Source organism: Moschus berezovskii, chromosome 5 (genome assembly GCF_049115385.1).
Source record: "Moschus berezovskii isolate FMDL1 chromosome 5, NW_MosBer_1.0, whole genome shotgun sequence".
Lineage (NCBI taxonomy): Eukaryota > Metazoa > Chordata > Mammalia > Artiodactyla > Moschidae > Moschus > Moschus berezovskii.
The window spans coordinates 72,087,639-72,108,048 of record NC_142464.1 but is presented as its reverse complement, the minus strand read 5'-3'; the positions used below and the strand labels follow the sequence as shown (position 1 = coordinate 72,108,048).

At 38.0% G+C, this 20,410-nt stretch overlaps 1 protein-coding gene across 1 annotated transcript in view; it reads left to right on the top strand.

The window, feature by feature from the left end:
* KCTD8 (potassium channel tetramerization domain containing 8) overlaps nucleotides 1–20,410 on the top strand; it is a 290,723-nt gene that overhangs the window by 212,317 nt on the left and 57,996 nt on the right. The window lies entirely within an intron of this gene.

Sequence of the window (20,410 nt, the reverse complement as noted above, 5' to 3'; positions counted from 1 at the left end):
ATTGGAAAAGAGAAGCTTTGTCTTGGGAGGAATTGCTCTGTGATAACGTAGAGGGGTGGGATGGGATTGGAGGCGGGAGGAGATTCAAGAGAGAGGAGACATACATAAACTTATGACTGATTCATGTTGATACGTGGTAGAAACCAACAGAATATTGTAATGCAATCATCCTCCAATTAAAAATAAATAAATATATTAGAAAAAATAAAAGGTGTCTGTGTTGGTGTTCACCACGGACCCGTGGCCTTAGGCTGGGCTCTGCAGTTGCTGGTAAGTCTCTATTACATCTGGCAGGGACTAGGTGCTACAGTCTGGGACTAGATGCAGGCATCAGAGCTCAAACAAAATAAGGAGTCATTGGCATCTTGATTCTAAGACCATGTTTTCCTATCAGGATCTTGAATTTGATTTTTCTCTTAAGACCATTACTTCTTTTGAAAATTGCTGGATAAGACTGGAATTAGAAACAGTTTTATATTTGCAAGTCTTAGGCTAGAAATATTTCCTCTAGATCCTGTTTAATAATGGAACAACTTATTATTTAGTTCATCTATCTCTCTCTCTCTAAGCCTTAGCATGTACAGCTAAAAGAAACAGTGTTTTCACTATTCTGCATGGAAATCTTCTTAGCCAAATCCACAAATTCATTAGATATGTTTTTATGTTAATGTAGATGATAATGTTGCCACATTTCCCACTATTGCATAGCAGTCTATCTTTTTTAAATCATGCAATAAAATTTCTTCACTGTCTTTCCACTATTCACTGTTTCTTCAGAGCCCTTCTAGCTTCTGCTCATCGCCAATAACTCGTATTTTAGGGTTTACTGTAGCCTCACCCCACTTGCAGAATTCTGTTTTGACTACTTTTTGCTATCTAACAAAAGCTCCGAAAACAAAAATAATTCATTTTTTTTAATCTCACGAATTTCTGGTTTGACCAAGTAGTTATTTCATTGGTCTTATTTGGTGTCAGAAATGTGGCTGAAATCAGAGGGCTATAGAGCTAAAGGAGCCAAGATGACTTCACTCACATGTCTGAGTGGAGAATTAGAAAACTAACAAAGAAGTAGTGCTGTCTCTTTGGGCTCACTACAAGGGTAGGTTTTTTTTCACATAGCATCTAGATTTCAAGAGTAAGAAAGGTATAAAATAGAAGCTGTGAGACCTCTTAAATGCTGGGTCTAGAACTGGCATGAGCATGGTCCACTGGGTTCTGTTTCTCAGAACCAGCCTACATTTAAAGAGGAGGACACAAATTTCACTTAAATAGGGTAGTGTCAATGATTTATGGTCACTTTTAATCCACGCGAGGCTCTTTCAGAATCACAATTTACTAAAACTGAAGAATGAACAAATTAAAAATATGAATACCTTATGTCTACTATTAAATTGAATTTATAGCAACAACAACAAAAAACTTTTCCATAAGTAAAACCCCAACCTAGATGATTTCATTGGTAAATTTTATGAAACAAGAAATAAAAAGATAAATAAAACCAAAATTTATTCTTTGAAAAAACTATAAGAAGTATAAAGCTTCTAGTGAGATTGAACTAGAAAGTCATTAATTTTCAAATATGAGAATATTAAAAATAACTAAAGCAAAAAAATACTTTATTATGCAGAACTTTATTCTACTGTTTATGGAGCTTTGACTCTGATTCAAGAAAATGTTAAAATGTCTGAAACAACGTTTATTCACTAAATGAACAGTGTCAGTACATTATAGGCTATCATCAAATAGAGAAATAGACACTAGGCTGAGGAGATTTTAAAGATTAGCTTATAACAAACTTTCAGCTGTTACTCCCTGTAATATGCAAGCTATTCCAAAGCCAGGGAAATTACCTCTTTCAATTTGTGAGACTGCTATATAACTCAAAAAACTTTAAGTATCTTTCTATGAAAAGAAAGCCATAAGCCATGTCATGTGTGTGGTTGTAGGTGTAAAATTATTAAATAAAATATTGACAGCATCAATCCAGGAGTACACTTTAAAAAAATACATTGGGACAAGATAGAATTTTTTATTTCAGTGAAGCAAGACTGGTTAACATTAGAAAAGTCTATTACTGAAATTTTCCACAATACACAGCAGAGGGGAAATAACCTCTTAGCACATACAAAAAAGCATTTGAAAAGTTTGACAGTTCATCATGATTTTAAAAGAAAAAAATCTTGGTAAGTTTGGAATAGAAAAGCATGTTTTAACTCCACACACGTTGTCATCCAAAATCTATAATATATATTATTTTGAATGGAGAAATGTTAGATTATATTGTAAAAGAGGAACGAAATAAAAGAGGCTACTATCACAAAAATATCTATTTTTCATAAACCAGCAGTGAAAAGTGAAAGAAAGTGAAGCCACTCAGTCGTGTCTGACTCTTTGCGATCCCATGGACTGTAGTCTACCAGGCTTCTCTGTCCATGGGATTTTCCAGGCAAGAGTACTGGAGTGGGTTGCCATTTCCTTCTCCAGGGGATCTTCCTGACCCAGGGATCGAACCCAGGTCTCCTGCATTGCAGGCAGACGCTTTACCCTCTGAGCCACCACGGAAAACCAGCAGTACATAATTAGAAATTATAACTTTAAAATATATTATTACAGTAGCAATAAATATAAGGTGCTTAAGAATAAATCTAACAAAAGTTATATGGAACTTTTATGGAAATCTCAAAGAAAGACATAAAGAAGACACAAATAGATTGAGAGATTTGCCATGCTCATGTTTGCAAAGATGCAGTAAAATTAAGATGTCAGTTCTTTCTTAAGAATTAATCCATATATTCATATTATTCCAAATCCATCTTGTTGGTCTTCCTTCAGTTTTTTAATTTGCATTTGTCGAATTGACCCTAGAATTTTTATGAAAAGCTGAAGGAATGAAAATACCCAAATCATGGTTAGTATTTTGATGAATGTGATAGAAAATTGACCCTACTAGATGATAAGATTACTAAAAATATATGGCAGTTAAAATATTTCGATATTTGTTAAGACATAAATTTCTCAGTGTGAATGAATAAAGAGCCTCCAAATCACTTTACATTTAGGAGAAATAGTAGTGTTGCAGGTGATACCACAAGTCAGCAGGGCAAAGGGTGGATTATTCTGTAAATGATGCCAGTAAAATTGGTTATCTATGTGGGAAAAAGGATCTATAAAGAAGAAGCCATGAAGAAATATCTGTATAATATTGAAATAAATAATTTCTTGAGTGAACATTTAAGAAGACAACTGTGAAGATAATTAAGTGTGATAAATTCACATACAAAAATTTTTTAAGTCAAAGTGACATAAGAAAATGAAAAGTCAAGCTTTTGAGTTTAAGAAAATGTTTGTAGCCTATATAATTTGAGAGCATTTACTTTTCAGAATGCTTGAAGAACCTCTAAAAATCAATTTTAGAAAGCACAACTAAATAATAATGAGGCAATAAACCAAGGGTATATCCAGGCAGTTCAAAAAAGAAGAAATCTGAGTAGTAATAAATATATAATATGATCATCAATTTTACTTACTAGTTTTATGGGTAAATAACGTAGATTTTGGAATCAAATTACCTGAGTTCAAATTCTGATTTTATCATTGAGTAGCATGGCACAGTGGTAAAGAATCCACCTACCAATGCAGGAAATGCAAGAAATGCGGATTTGATCCCTGGATTGGGAAGATCCTTTGGAGTAGGAAATGACAACCCACTCCAGTATTGTCTGGAAAATTGCATGGGCAGAGGAGCCTGGAGGACTACAGTTCATGGGGTCCCAAAGAGTTGGACATGACTGAGCACAAGCGCAATGAGCCAAGTTACTGGGAATGTTACTCTGCGCTTCTGAGCCTCTGTTTCCTCAGTTCTATAATGGAAATGAAAGTAATATGATTATGTTAGGACACTTTAAACATTTACTTTAGCCTAAGCATGAACATTTCTTAAGTCTAAGCAATTTCTATTCAAGTAAGAGAATTTCTTTTAACACTCATCAAATAGGCAAAAATTATTACATCAGACAACAACCTGTGTGACAAGATATAGGGAAACAGTAGCTATTTCGGGTGAAAGCATAACGTCTGATTTGAAAAGCAGTTTTTGAAAATATGCATATTCTTAGTACTCCTCATTTCCACTTCAAAGAGTCTAAGAAAAACTCCACACTGTTTCCTAGAGTTTATACAAAAAAGTACAAACTGTCAACCAATGGAGAATGATGAATAATCTGTAGACACACCAAAATATTATAGAGCAATGAAAATGAACTAACTCAAATCTACCTAGTTAAATTTCAAAAGAAAGTTCTAAGGTAAAAAAAAAAAAAAAAACTGACCACAAAGGATTATGTACATAAATGATACCATTTGTGTAACTTAAGAAAAATAGGTTAGTTTACATCATTTTTCTGTAATATTCATTGAGAGAGAAAGAAGGCAGAAGAAAGGGAATAGGAGGAGGAGAGGAGAGGAGAATTTGGAAAGACAGAATTAGACAAAATATTAATATGTTTGTCATTTCTGTGCTGTTTATACTGGTACTTTGTATTTGGGTATAGATCAGAGAGTTGGCAAAACTGTAACCTTTGGATCAAATCCCGCCTGTCACCTGTTGATGTAAATATAATTTTATTGGAATACAACTGTGCTCATTTGTTGATATGTCAACTATGGCTACTTTTGCATTTTATTCATTGTGACAGAGATTGTATAGCCTACAAATCCGAAAATATTTCTCATAAAACCCTTTACAGAAAAAATAAGCTGACACTTGGTGTAGAGCACAATTTGTAGTTTTCGCATATAAAGTATTTTATCCTTTAAAAGTATGCATTAGAATAATAGTGACTTGTAAAGGGAATTGATGTTTCGAGTGCTTTTATGCAAAGTCTTTTTGCATGTGGCTTGTTAACTTTTGATCATTTTCAAAGGGGAAAGTCAAAAAAACCTAAGTTTAGTTATAAGAAAAATATCTTTAACCTATATTCTTTGTTCATAAGAATCAAGGAGGATACAGGCTTTTTGCATTATAATTCATGTCTCAAGTTAAATGTAGTGAAAGTCCTACTTTTCTCACTGAAGCTGTTAATCCTCAGAATTCTCAAATCTCTTTCACTTAGTCTTCCCGTCCTTCTGCAGCCCAGTATTTGGGAGGCAGAAAAACGTTTCCATATTAGATAATATTTATTTAGCTGAGACCTGAATGTTATGTGAAGACACCCTAAGTGTAATGGCCTAAACACAATAGAATTGTTTGTTTGTTTACAGAACTTCTGGGGCAGGTGCTCCAGGAACTTGGAGAGACTTCTCAAGGACCTAGTTTTTCAGGGACCCAGACTGATGGCAGCTTGGTTATCACCTATACAAAGACTTAAGGCCCCTCTCTGTGTCATTGTCACAAAGTGCATTGAAGGGCATTCTTTGAAGTTCTGGAAAACAGGGCTAGATTAAGGCATGGATTAAATCTGGTCCCACTTCACTGGAGATAATTTGATCATATGGCCACAGCTAACTTCAAGTCCACTCTAGAACTGCCTTCTGCTGGGAATACATATGCACAGCTATTAAAGAGAAAGGTAGCACCCCACCGATGAAGAGAAGACATTACACAGGCAAGAAAGTATAGTGTGTTAAAAGACTAGAAAGAAGAGGGTAGTAAGCCGGGAGGTTTTTCTTTATCTTAGGGTGGGAGGGGTGAATAATATTATACAAGGTGGAGAGTAGTAATGTGGGTGGAGCATAGGAGGAATGACCTAGAGAAGTAGTCAAATTCTCTATCATGGGAGTTGCTAGAAAAACATAGGAAGCCTGATTCAAATTGAATTTCGTACAAGTAATGACTGAAGGTATGTCCTATGCAATAATTTAATTTGATAAACCCAGTAATATTACATATCGTGAAATTCTTTCATGCTGTGCTAAAAAGTCTACATTCATTCTGATGGGTAATAATGGGTCTTTAAAAGTTTTGAGTAGAGAATATTAAAGTTATGGTCATTTGAATTAAAGACAAACTAACAGCATAAAGGAATATAGATTTGAAGAGGATAACTCCAGAGGCAGGGTGAAAAAACAGTAAAAGAACTATTGTATCTCTTCAAGATCCTGATTTCAATATTTTTGGATATAGGGGATTGTCAGATCATATTAATTGTTCTATTTTTAGTTTTTTGATGAACCCTGAGGTGGTGCTATTGGTAAAGAATTTGCCTGCCAACGCAGGAAATTCAAAGAGACACAGGTTCAATCCATGTTTGGGGAAGATCCCTTGGAGGAGGAATTGGCAACCCACTCCAGTATCCTTGCTTGAAAACTTCCATGGACAGAGGCGCCTTGTGGGCTGCAGTCCCTGGGGTCACAGAGTCGAACACAACTGAACAACTGAGCGCATAGGCACGCACGTGCGCACACGCACACACACACACATCCAGTGCAGTTTTATTCACAATAGCCAATATATGGAAACACCTAAATGTCCACTGATGGGTGACTGATAAAGAAAATGTGGTATATACATACAGTAGAATAGTAACTTATAAATAAATTCTGTAATATGTGACAAGATGGGTGAAACTGGAGGACAGTGTGGTATGTGAAGTAAGCCAGGCACACAAATGGATGATTCCACTTACATGACATATCTCATTAACAAGTGGTGCTGGGAAAACTGCTCAACCACTTGTAAAAGAATGAAACTAGAACACTCCCTAACACCATACACAAAAATAAACTCAAAATGGATTAAAGAGCTAAATGTAAGACCAGAAACTATAAAACTCCTAGAGGAGAACATAGGCAAAACACTCTCTAACATAAATCACAGCAGGATCCTTCATGACCCACCTCCCAGAATATTGGAAATAAAAGCAAACATAAACAAATGGGACCTAATTAAAATTAAAAGCTTATGCACAACAAAGGAAACTATAAGCAAGGTGAAAAGACAGCCTTCAGAATAGGAGAAAATAATAGCAAACGAAGCAACTGACAAAGAATTAATCTCCAAAATATATAAGCAACTCCTGTAGCTCAATTCCAGAAAAATAAATGACCCAATCAAAAAATGGGCCAAAGAACTAAACAGACATTTCTCCAAAGAAGACATACAGATGGCTAACAAACACATGAAAAGATGCTCGTCACTCATTATCAGAGAAACACAAATCAAAACCACAATGAGGTACCATTTCACGCCAGTCAGAATGGCTGCTATCCAAAAGTCTACAAGCAATAAATGCTGGAGAGGGTGCGGAGAGAAGGGAACCCTTGGTGGGAATGCAAACTAGTACAGCCACTATGGAGAACAGCGTGGAGATTCCTCAAAAAACTGGAAATAGAACTGCCATATGACCCAGCAGTCCCACTGATGGGCATACACACCAAGGAAACCAGAATTGAAAGAGATACGTGTACCCCAATGTTCATCTCAGCACTGTTTACAATAGCCAGGATATGGAAGCAACCTCGATGTCCATCAGCAGACAAATGGATAAGAAAGCTTTGGTACATATACACAATGGAATATTACTAAGCTATCAAAAAGAATACATTTGAGTCAGTTCTAATGAGGTGGATGAAACTGGAGCCTGTTATACAGAGTGAAGTAAGTCAGAAAGAAAAACACCAATACAGTGTATCAACACATATATATGGAATTTATAAAGATGGTAATGATGACCCTATATATGAGATGGTAAAAGAGACACGGATATAAAAAACAGTCTTTTGGACTCTGTGGGAGAAGGCGAGGGTGGGATGATTTGAGAGAATAGCATTGAAACATGTATATTATCATATGTGAAACAGATCACCAGTCCAGGTTTGATGCATGAGATAGGGCACTCAGGGCTGATGTACTGGGATGACCCAGAGGGATGGGATGCAGAGGGAGGTGGAAGTGGGGTTCAGGATGAGGAACACATGTACACCCGTGGCAGATTCATGTCAGTGTATGGCAAAACCAATACAATATTGTAAGTAATTAGCCTCCAATTAAAATAAATAAATTTATATTAAAAATAAATAAAATAGTCAAGCTCATAGAAACAGAGGGTAAAGTGATGGTTGCCTGGTGTTGGAGGCAATGTGCAATGGGGAGTTGTTGTTGAACTGATGTGAGGTTTTGGTTATGCAAGATAAGTAATTTCCAGAGATTTTCTGTACCACATTATGCATGTAGTTACCAATATTCTACTGCACACTGAAAATTTCCTTAGAAGGGTAGATATCTTATTAAGTGTTCTTAACCACAGTAAAGTAAAATAAAAAAAAAATATATATATATATATAATGGCCCAGTAAAGAGATTTTAGGGAACTAAAAGAGAATAGTAGTGACTAAAACATTATTGATAGTAAAGAGGAAAATAGGAAATAATTAGAAGGTTTAACTAACAGGAATGGATGATTAGTTGGATGATGGGAGCATGGATCACTAAAAATGTATCTAAGATGATTTTTCCCCATTTATAACCATTGATACCATAAACAGAGATAAAGAATAATTTTTTTGATTTAAGGACATCAGAGCAAGAAGATGTAGCTATGATCAAAGTGGAATAGTTTTCCTAAACAGGAGCAGTAGATGGCAAGGAGGTCAAATATGGGCTCAAAGACACAGGAATATGTGATAAGGGCTGTGAAATTGCCACTGGATGTGGCAACAGTCTTTGTAGTTGATTTTAACAAGGGTGTTTACAGGGGATGGTGTGGGGTGAATATGGGAGGATGACATAAGACAGATGACTGAGAGTGATGGAGGTGTGAGGAATTAAGTTTGGAAGATGGGAAGGCTCTTTAAAGAAGATAAAATGGGGAAACCGAGAAACTGGAAAAGAAGGTTAGAAAGTAGACCTAAACCAAAGGACAGATTTTTATTTTCTAATAGGAGAAACTTAAGCCTGCTTCTTTTGAAAGAAGGATGTTTGTGGATTAAAGATCTGAGGGAAATTAGGTATGATCAGTAGAGCATGTTCCTTGAAGAAATGGAAAACAATGGGTTAAAAATTGTAGGTGGGTTGACTAAGTTGAAGCAAAGCTTCCCTGGTGGCACAGACTGTAAAGAGTCTGCCTGCAATGCAGGAGACCCAGGTTCAGTTCCTGGGCTGGGAAGATTCCCTGGAAAAGGAATAGCAACCCAGTCCAGCATTATTACCTGGAAAATCTCATGGTAAAAGGAGCCTGGCAGGCTACAGTCCATAGGGTCACAAGAGTTGGACACGACTTAGTGACTCCATAATGAAAGATGAGGGAAATTTAGGATAAAAACTAGATGAGTTTGTTTGGAGACTTGTAGTTCATACTCAATGACTTCAAATTCTGTTCTAAGTAGAGACACAGTCATTTGCCAGAAATGAAAGTGTTTGAAGTTGTCTTGTTTGGGGATCATTATAAAGGTTTGGATTGATTTCTGTGTAGTTTGGACTAGTGGAATGATAAGATATATTAGAAGAGTTTCCCATGTGACAGAAATCAGTACATTGTCTAAATGTGTTTATATATTGGAATCTGTTATAACTCCTAGTCATTAATTTTGAGAAATAATCATATTTGTCTAGCTAGTACTGGCCACAGCCAGAAAATATGGTATTTGCTCATTCTAATGTTTGCTGTCTTCTCATTATTAAAAAAAATTATGAAAAACTAAAATATTAGAAGATATGTTTGAGGTACTGGGAGTTTTATACATGCTATGTATCATTTTCTGAATTCTTAAATTATTTCAAGCATTTTCTGATCTATCTGAAGGCAATTTAGTTTCAGAAAACTAATTCCAGAATGTTTCATAAGTCAGCTGATTTCTTTGCAGTCAGTCTTCTACTTGATTTATTGCTTGATAAGAAAAAAATACTAATTAAATTGACTTTAGTGCTGGCATACGGCTATTGGAATATTGACATTTTAACACCAATTAGACTATACTCAATCTCATTTTCCTGATAGTCTACATCACTTTATTGAACTTTGAGAATAATCTTTTTTTCTACTGCTATCTTAAAAATAGTTTTTTTTCTTCTTCTTTCTTTTTTTTACTTTCTTCTTTCTTTCTAAGAAAATTAAAGAAAAAGTTCACATACCTGCTATTAAAGCCATAAGACATACAAAACTACATGAACGTTAACCCAGACCCTAGGTATTTTGTTAACTAAGTGTAAAAAATTTGTTATTTATTTCAGTCGTATTATTATTTTTTTTATTGTCTTTCAATTGCTAAGTTGTGCCCAACTCTTTGTGACCCAATGAACTACGGCACACAAGGCTTCCCTGTCCTTCCCTATCTCTCAGAGTCTGCTCAAACTCATGTCCATTGAGTCAATGGTGTCACACAACCATTTCATCCTCTGTTGCCCCCTTTTCCTCTTACCCTCAATCTCTCCCAGCACAAGGACTTTTTCCAGTGAGTCGACTCTTCTTCACACCAGGTGGCCAAAATATTGGAGCTTCAACTTCAGTATTATTTTCTGAGGTTTCCAAACATGAACAGATATATAGATTTGATAGTTGGCTGCCAATTTTAGCTTCTTTTGAGTATTATGTTGAGTGTGATATATACTATATTTTCAGTCTAGTACAGTGATATTAATGTCTTTGTATATTATAAAACATTCTGAGGGTTATTAGACTTATTTCCAGTCTCCCTATTCCCTTGCCTTCCCCAGAAAACCAACTGGCTCTGATATTCCCTATTCTCATTATCCTCCTTTTTGGACATGTCTTGTAGAATTTTGATATCATAAATTCAAAGGTTTGCAGTGTTTTGTTTTGTTTTGCTACTTTATGGAATCGCTAGAGGTAAGAGGGACAGGTTGGGTATGTTTATTTTATTGTAAAAAAAAGTGCGTTCTATAAAAGAGTTTTCTATAATCAAATATCAGAATTACAAGAAAAGAGGATGAAAAATCAGTCTCTCTATATATCTTTGTGTTTGAATATGGAAAGGAAGCCTAAAGAAAATGAGGAAAGTTTAGTATGGATAACAGAAGTATTGATAATAGAATGTGGCCATTTTGCCTAAATTAATGTCTCCTAGTAATAGGGTTGTCAGATTTAGCAAATAAAAATACAATTATGTGCTCAGTCATAATCCCACTCATTGCAAACCTATGGACTGTAGCTTTCCAGGCTCCTCTGTCCATGGGATTTTTCAGGCAAGAATACTGGAGTGGGTTAACATTTCCTCCTCCAGGGGATCTTTCCAACTCAGGGATCGAACCCATGTCTCCTGAATTGTCAGGTGGCTCAGCAGTAATGAATCTGCCTTCAATGTGGGAGACCCAGGTTCAATCCTTAGGTTGGGAAGATCCCCTGGAGAAGGGAATGGGCACTCCAGTATTCTTGCCTAGAGAATTCCATGGACAGAGGAGCCTGTTGAGCTACACTCTCCTCCATGGGATCACAAAGAGTTGGACATAACTTAGGGACTAAACAATATATATATGTAAAGTTCAATTAAGTCCATATAATCCATAATTAAGTGCAGCAGTTAAGTCCATATAATCCTTCTCTCTCTAAAACAGCTCTGGTGAGGTAACTTTAGACAAGTTATTGAGCTTCTCTGCATTTTAGGTATCCTCATATGAATAAAGTGGGGGTGGTTGGATTGAACCTATCACATAATGTTGACATGAGAATCTAAATTTTATCTTGCACATAGTAAACCTTTTGTTGTTGCATTAAATGCAGGTTTTGCTTTACAAGGAAATAAGCCTCTACTCTCCATTCTCCACACACTGAGTAGTCAGTGGCTTGGAGATTGGCACCAAAAGTGAGCCTGAAAGGCAGCATGGGATTCAGGCAAGGCACCTAATGCAGAGAATAACAGTGAGATCTTGGGTGGAAGCCTACCTCCAGGATCATAAAAGCTGAACCCAGGGGCAGCTTTCAGTAGAGGCATAAAGAACAGGCAGGTATCTTGTACTCTTCTCTTCTGTATAACTCAGAAACAGTGTTCATAACCAGGTTACTTTATGTGGGCTGGACTGTTTAGGCTTATACGTTCAGAGGTTTAATGATATTTCACTAGCTGCTGCTGCTAAGTCACTTCAGTCGTGTCCGACTCTGTGTGACACCATAGATGGCAGCCCACCAGGCTCTCCCGTCCCTGGGCTTCTCCAGGCAAGAACACTGGAATGGGTTGCCATTTCCTTCTCCAGTGCTTGAAAGTGAAAAGTGAAAGTGAAGTCGCTGAGTCATGTCCGATTCTTCGGGACCCCATGAACTGTATAGTCTACCAGGCTTCTCCGTCCATGTCCATGGGATTCTCCAGGCAAGAGTACTGGAGTGGGTTTACCGTTTCCTTCTCCAGGGGATCTCCCCGACCCAGGGATAGAACCTGGGTCTCCCTCATTGGAGGCAGACGCTTTAACCTCTGAGCCAGCAGTGAAGCCAATGTTAAGGCTTCAGTTCAGTTCAGTCGCTCAGTCGTGTCCGACTCCGCGACCCCATGAATCACAGCACGCCAGGCCTCCCTGTCCATCACCAACTCCTGGAGTTGACTCAAACTCATGTCCACAGAGTCGGTGATGCCATCATATGGACAGTTACATCCTCCAACCCCATTGGAGGCACACACACACACACACACACACACTGCTAAGTGGTCACACACACACACACACTGCTAAGTGGTCACACACACACACACACACACTGCTAAGTGGTCACACACACACACACACTGTTAAGTGGTCATACCAGTAGAATACAGATCTTTGACCCATTGAGATCATACCAGTGGTAGATTGGTTAGGGTTACCTCTAATTTGTTAACATGTCTGACCTTAAATTCATGGGAATCACAGGCTACACCTTCATATCCATCCCTGTAGACGTGAAGGCCATAAATTAGATCTGGTTAATTTACCTGCCATTCAAGGCATATGTTACTTGGTGGCTATGACCTGTAATTCCTGTCTACTTTACTGAATTGAGAATTCAAAATGATACAAGATATTTATTTGCTTTTATATATGTGGTATTTTTTAAACAAAAAAAGATTACATAAATAATATTTACTTTGTATCCTGCACGTTGTATATAATGTAGACTCCTTAAGTTTGTCTTGATAGTTTTGGAACCAGACCACCTGGCTTCAAAATCTGACTCTATCTCAGCTGTTTGACCTTTGGAAATTACTTCATTGTTTGATGCAACAGTTTCATTTTGTGAAATGGGGATAATCATAGAGATTTTGAAGAGGACAAAGTGAGTGTGTATGTATAAATTATGCATACATATATTCATATTTTTAAATAAAGATTTATTTCTTTCAGAATTATGATATAAATTCACAAGATAAATCTATGTTTTAGTCACCTATAACTCTACGTATTTTTGACCTTTTGTGAGGTGCACCAATGTTATAAACGTGAATAGTTTTCATTTTCCTGGAAGAAAAGAGAAAATGCATGCAAATCTCATAACCAGTGCTTGGCACTTCATCTAGCAGAAAATAGTTGTGATATAGATTAGGGATTCAGAATTGGCAAAATAAGAATAGGGCAACACTGAGCTTTAAAATCAAGAAGGGCAAGCGTTGGGTTGATAGAAATTACAGGAAAGTGAGGTGTGGGTTTTGGTCTTTAGAGAGATTGTGATGCCTAAGATCATGGAGAAAGGAGTAAAGGAGGAAGACCTTGCTGCTTGTTTTCCTTTGAATGCCTTCTGACAGGTGAATTGTATAAAATAATAGAAATTCCTGTTTATTTCAACACAGTCACACAATAGCCTCGGCCTTGTAGACACTACACATCCCTAAATATATTGTTTTGACCATGCCCAGCTGGTCTTTAGAATTGTAACAATGTCAGTCTTAGACATGTTTTAAAAGCTGCTGTAGGAGATGTGTCTCACTCAGGGCTCCTAGAGATACTGGATTCTTGTCACAGTCCTTGAAAAGACAACAAAATCATTCATGAGCACAAACTAGACTAAAATCCTGTGGCTGATAATAATTCTGATTCATGGGTGGGGTTAAAGACACACATTAAAGATATGCTGGGAGCTATACAAGACAGTGATGAAAGTGTGGGGTGAGCTGCACAGCCCGCCGCTGGCAATCATCAGCTCTCAAATCTCTCTTTAATCTCTCCAGTGTAAGGGAATAGGAAAAGGAGTTCCAGCATCTCGAGAATAAAATGAACATGAACAGCGAAGACCATGGGTCTCTTAAGATCAAATCATGCAAAACTCACTTGATTGCTATTTTCGTAGAAGGGACACCATTTGTGGCTGCCGAGAAGGCAATAGTCTTACCTCAATTTCAGCAAATCATCTGTTAGTGCCTCAGGCAGTTTTACAAATTGATTTAAATAGGCTTCAAAGTGAACCCACTTCACACAATGGAGACTGGCAGTGGGGTCATGATAAAAGGCACTTTGGGAAGTCCTGGTGGTTTGTACTGGAGTTAGTATTTGGTTGCATCTCCAGTTTCTTTATTAGTAATTCTACCTGGGGAGGTAATTGGCATGAAATGGAAAAGAGTGAAGGACCCTGAAGACCGAGAGAAACCAGGTAAACAAGGTTAGAGGCCAAATTACTTTAGAAAATTTGGAGGCCCAGACTGAGAGATGAAGAGGTGGAAAGAAAGTGTTCGTCGCTCAGTCATGTCCAACTCTTTGCGACACCATGGACTGTAGCCCACCAGGCTCCTCTGTTCACGGAATTCTCCAGGCAAGAATACTGGAATGGGTCGCCATTCCCTCCTCCAGGGAATCTGCTTGACCCAGGGACTGAACCCGGGTTTTTTCTCATTGCAGGCAGATTCTTGACTGTCTGAGAGATGAAAGCGCAAGCCAATCAAAAGAGAATACACATCCTATTGTGGCAGAAGAAAATGCTGAGTATAAGTGAATCTAAAGGCAGTAGAGATAAGTAGTGAATTAGTAAAAATGATAAATGTTTTTCAATTAAATTTCAGTTGGCAAAGTTATATTCCCATTGATTAAATATCCCCAAAGTATTAAATGAACAGTGTTTTTTCTTACCCTAAAGGCTGCAGACACATGTGAAGAGAGCAATAAACTGCTGCCACCCACACCATCCGATATAAGGAAGCTGTAGATCAGACAATGAATTCTTACATAGCATCAGTACTGTGGATAATTGTGGTGGCACTGTTCTTCACACTTTTCATATGAGCCTTGTTTCATCTCATGATAACACTGTACGAAATATGCTCCTATTGCCTTCACATTACTGAGTAAATGGGCACAGAGATAAAATAACAGCCATGAAATGAGGAAGCTGGAATTTGAGCCCAGACTTCTGGCTTTAGATGCTGTGTTCTGTTTTTTTTTGTTGTTGTTGTTTTCATATTTATTGCTGTTCACATAAGTTGAATCAACTTAACATATTGTTGAGAATATAGTAGCTGTTCAATAAAGACATGTTAGCTGAAAGATTGAGTACCAAGGGACTGCTCCAGAAAGTGGCATATAAGTAGCCTGAGACTTTAAAATTCCAACCATATTTTAAAATGTTGAATTTATTTAAATAAAAAAAAAAAACAGCTTATCCATTTCTTGCATCCTCAGTCCCCTACATCTCGTGAAACTACCAATCTATTGGTACCAATCTGTATCTGTGAGCCTTCTTTTCTTGGGGGGGGTGTTGTTTGCTCCTTTGTTTTTTTGCTTTTATAACCCACATGTGAGAGAGATTATATGCATCTATCTTTCTCTGTCTGACTTATTTCACTAAAGCATAATGCCCTCAACTCCATCCATGTTGTTGCAAATGGCAAGATTTGATTCTTTTTGATAAATCAATCAATATTCCATTGTTGCTATTATTCAGTCACTAAGTCCTGTCCAACTCTTTGTGACCCCAAGAACTGCAGCATGCCAGGCTTCTCTGTCCTCCACTATCTTCCAGACTTTGCTCAAATTCATGTCCATTGAGTTGATGATGCCATCCAACTATCTCATCCTCTGTCACCCCCTTCTCCTCTTGCTTCAATCTTTCCCAGCATCAGGGTCTTTTCTAGTGAATCCTCTCTTTGCATTAGATGGCCAGAGTATTGGAGCTTCAGCTTCAGCATTAGTCCTTCCAGTGAATATTCAGGGTTGATTTCCTTTGGGATTGACTGGTTTGATTTCCTTGCAGTCCAAGGGACTCTCAAGAATCTCCTCCAACACCACAACTGGAAAACAAATACATATTTATATACCATGTCCTCTTTATCTGCTCAATTGATGGACACTTAGATTATTTCACTCTCTTGGTTGCTGAAAATAATACTGCAATGAACATGGGTGTGCACATATCTTTTTCCAGTTAGTGTTTTTATTTTCTTTGGATAAACACCCAGAATTAGAATTGCTAGATCTACAGGGAACTATCATGTTTTCTATAGTGGCTGCAATAATTTATATCCCCACCACCAGTACACAAAGGTACCCTTTTCTCCACATCCTCACCAACACTTTTTATTGTCATCTTTTAGATAATCACGCTTCTAACATATGTGAGATAATATCTCCTTGTAGTTTTGATTTTTATTTCCCTAATGGTTAATGATACAGAGCATCTTTCATGTCCCTCTTGGCCATCTCTATGTACTCTTTAGAAAACTGTCTATTCCGATCTTCTGCCCACTTTTTATGAGATTGTTTGCTTTTTTGCTGTTGAGTTGTATGAGTTCTTTGTGTATTTTGAATACTGTGTGCTCAGTCACTCTTGTGCAACCCTATGAAGTGTAGCCTGTTGGGCTCCTCTGTCCTTGGGATTTTCCGGGCAAGAATACTGGAGTGGGTTGCCATTTCCTTCTCCAGCCCCATATCAGATACACAATTTGCAAACGATTTCTCCCATTTTATAGGTTGCTTTTTCATTTTGTTGATGGTTTCCTTTGCTCTGCAGAAGCTTTTTACTTTGATGTAGTCCCGTTTGTTTATTTTTCTGTTGCTTTGCTTTTGGTGTCAGATTAAAAGATCAGTGCCAAGACTGGTGTGAAGTAGTTATTGCCTATGAATCCTAAGATTGTTCTTAATCCTAATACTTCTAGGCTTTGGACAAGTATGATGTAGCTTCAGAGTCTATAACTATCAAAATCCTCTCTGAAATTTCCCAGTATAGGGATTGCCTATGATTATCTTTGATTTGAATTGTAGTTTAGATTTTACCAAGAGATAAGACCACATTATCTTGTGTAATCCTCCCCTGGTGAAGACAGAACAGGCAGTATTTTCCTCAGTCACAGAGATGTTCAGGTTATTTAAATTTACTCCTGCACATGACACAATTTGTGGAATGAACTAGAACCCAAGGCTCTGATTTTTTTTTCCTCCAAAGCGATCAGCTTCTCCTAGTCTGCTTTGTATCATATGATTTTCTTTTATAAATCAAAGATAACATAAGACTTCAGTGTGCAACGTTTATTTGGGGACCAATTTATAATTTTAGAAAATTCAATAGAATGCCTAGATAGTTAAGATGATACATAATAGTGTTACCAGTTATATGAATTATATAAAATTTTTAAATGGTATAACTGTGTGAATAATAAAGAAGTAACTTCACTATATCACAACAGAGATTATTTATTAAAAGCTTTATGCCACTAAGATGAAATGAACATATTTTTGAGAAACAAAAAGCAAACTACTAAAATCTAATGTAGAAGTCAATTTATTTTTCAGTATGGAATGCTTTCTTCAAATACAGCAGGGTCTTGTATCTTAGGAGAAGGAAATGGCAACCCACTCCAGTGTTCTTGCCTGGAGAATCCCAGGGAAGGGGGAGCCTGGTGGGCTGCCGTCTACGGGATCGCACAGAGTCGGACATGATGGAAGCGACTTAGCAGCAGTAGCAGCTTGTATCTTAAGACCCATAAAATCTATTTAATTGAGTATTTCTGCATATATACACATGATATAATACCACATTTGCATTTATTCTTTTATTCATTAATTCAACACATAGTTATTGACTCTGCTACACTCTATTTTAAATGATAGGTTAACAAGATTACGCATGGCTTCTACATTCATGAAGCTATAGCCTGGACTGCAATAGTTCATTAGTCAAAAAATCTCATCAGAAAGTAAAACATTACAACAAGGGATAAGTCAAGAGAGAGTGACAGGGAGTAGCTGAAATTATGAGAGTGTGGACTGTGAAGAAAGCTGATCGTCGAAGAATTGACGCTTTTGAACTGTGGTGCTGGAGAAGACTCTTGAGAGTCCCTTGGACTGCATGGAGATCCAACCAGTCCATTCTAAAGGAGATCAATCCTGTGTGTTCATTGGAAGGTCTGATGCTAAAGCTGAAACTCCATGGCCCCCTCATGCAACAAGTTGACTCACTGGAAAATACTCTCTGATGCTGGGAAAGGTTGGGGGTGGGAGGAGAAGGGGACGACCGAGAATGAGATGGCTGGATGGCACCACCGACTCGATGGACATGAGTTTGAGTGAACTCCGGGAGTTGGTGATGGACAGGGAGGCCTGGCGTGCTGTGATTCATGGGGTCGCGGAGAGTCGGACACGACTGAGCGACTGAACTGAACTGAACTGATAGCAGTATCAGTAACCTAAGCTAAAGAATCAAGGAGGCTTCCCAAAGAAGAGAAGCTTAAAGCTGACATAAAGATGGCTAACAAACACATGAAAAAATGCTCAACATCCCTCATAATCAGAGAAATGCAAATCAAAACCACAATGAGATACCATTTCACACCAGTCAGAATGGCTGCTATCCAAAAGTCTACATGCAATAAATGCTGGAGAGGGTGTGGAGAGAAGGGAACCCTCTTAACTGTTGGTGGGAATGCAAACTAGTACAGCCACTATGGAGAACAGTGTGGAGATTCCTCAAAAAACTGGAAATAGAACTGCCTTATGATCCAGCAATCGCACTCCTGGGCATACACACTGAGGAAACCAGAATTGAAAGAGACACATGTACTCCAATGTTCATTGCAGCACTGTTTATAATAGCCAGGACATGGAAGCAACCTAGATGTCCAACTGCAGACGAATGGATTAGAAAGCCTTGGTACATATACGCAATGGAGTATTATTCAGCCATTAAAAAGAATGCATTTGAACCAGTTCTAATGAGATGGATGAAACTAGAGCCTATTATACAGAGTGAAATAAGCCAGGAAGAAAAACACCAATACAATATCAGTTCAGTTCAGTTCAGTTCAGTCGCTTAGTCGTGTCCGACTCTCCGTGACCCCATGAATCACAGCACGCCAGGCCTCCCTGTCCATCACCAACTCCCGGAGCTCACTCAAACCCATGTCCACAGAGTCGGTGATGCCATCCAGCCATCTCATTCTCGGTCGTCCTCTTCTCCTCCCTCCCCCAACCTTTCCCAGCATCAGAGTCTTTTCCAGTGAGTCAACTCGTCGCATGAGATGGCCAAAGTATTGGAGTTTCAGCTTTAGCATCAGTCCTTCCAATGAACACCCAGGATCGATCTCCCTTAGAATGGACTGGTTGGATCTCCTTGCGGTACAAGGGACTCTCAAAAGTCTTCTCCAACACCACAGTTCAAAAGCATCAATTCTTCGGCGATCAGCTTTTTTATACTAACGCATATACATGGAATTTAGAAAGATGCAAATGATAACCCTGTATTTGAGACAGCAAAAGAGACACAGATGTATAAAACAGTCTTTGGGACTCTGTGGAAGAGGGTGAGGGTGGGATGGTTTGGGAGAATGGCATTGAAACATGTATATTATCATATGTGAAATGAATCGCCAGTTCAGGGTCGATGCATGTTACAGGATGCTCGGGGCTGGTATGCAGGGATGACCCAGAGGGAGGATAAGGAGAGGAGGGAGGTTGGAGGGGGGTTCGGGAGGGGGAACTCATGTACACCCGGGGCGGATTCATGTCAATGTATGGCAAACCCAACCAATATAATATTGTAAAATATTTAGCCTCCAATGGAAAAAAAGAAAAGAATTGTGAATGACAGATAACTTGGATAGGGTGCAGAAAACATTCCAAGTAGAGCTAACAGCATTCACAAGGTTCTGCGGCAGAAAGAGAGATTGTTGGGTTTGCGGAGGAGAGAACATAGTGTGGGACAAGATGAATCGTGGGTTGGAGAAGAGGCCAGAACTCTGATCCTGTCAGATTTTAGACTTCATACAGAGAGCAATGGAAGATATTGGAGGGTTTCTGTGTGTGTGTGTTTTTTTTTTTTTTAGTGTTTTGAGTGGCAAAAGCAGATCTGACTGTTACATACACACCTCCAAAAATGGCACCATGTGGACTTCAGCTGTTTCATTGGTGTCTGCATAATCTCTCAGCAGTGTTTCTCCCCTCCAACACCTGAGATTTATTTAATGAGACATCTCACTCCTGTGATGTGCATATTCAAACCATGTAGGCAGATTAAAGGTCTTACAAAATGTGCATATGCTTAGGGTTAAAGAGAAAACTAGGAAGGGGAGATTTCGT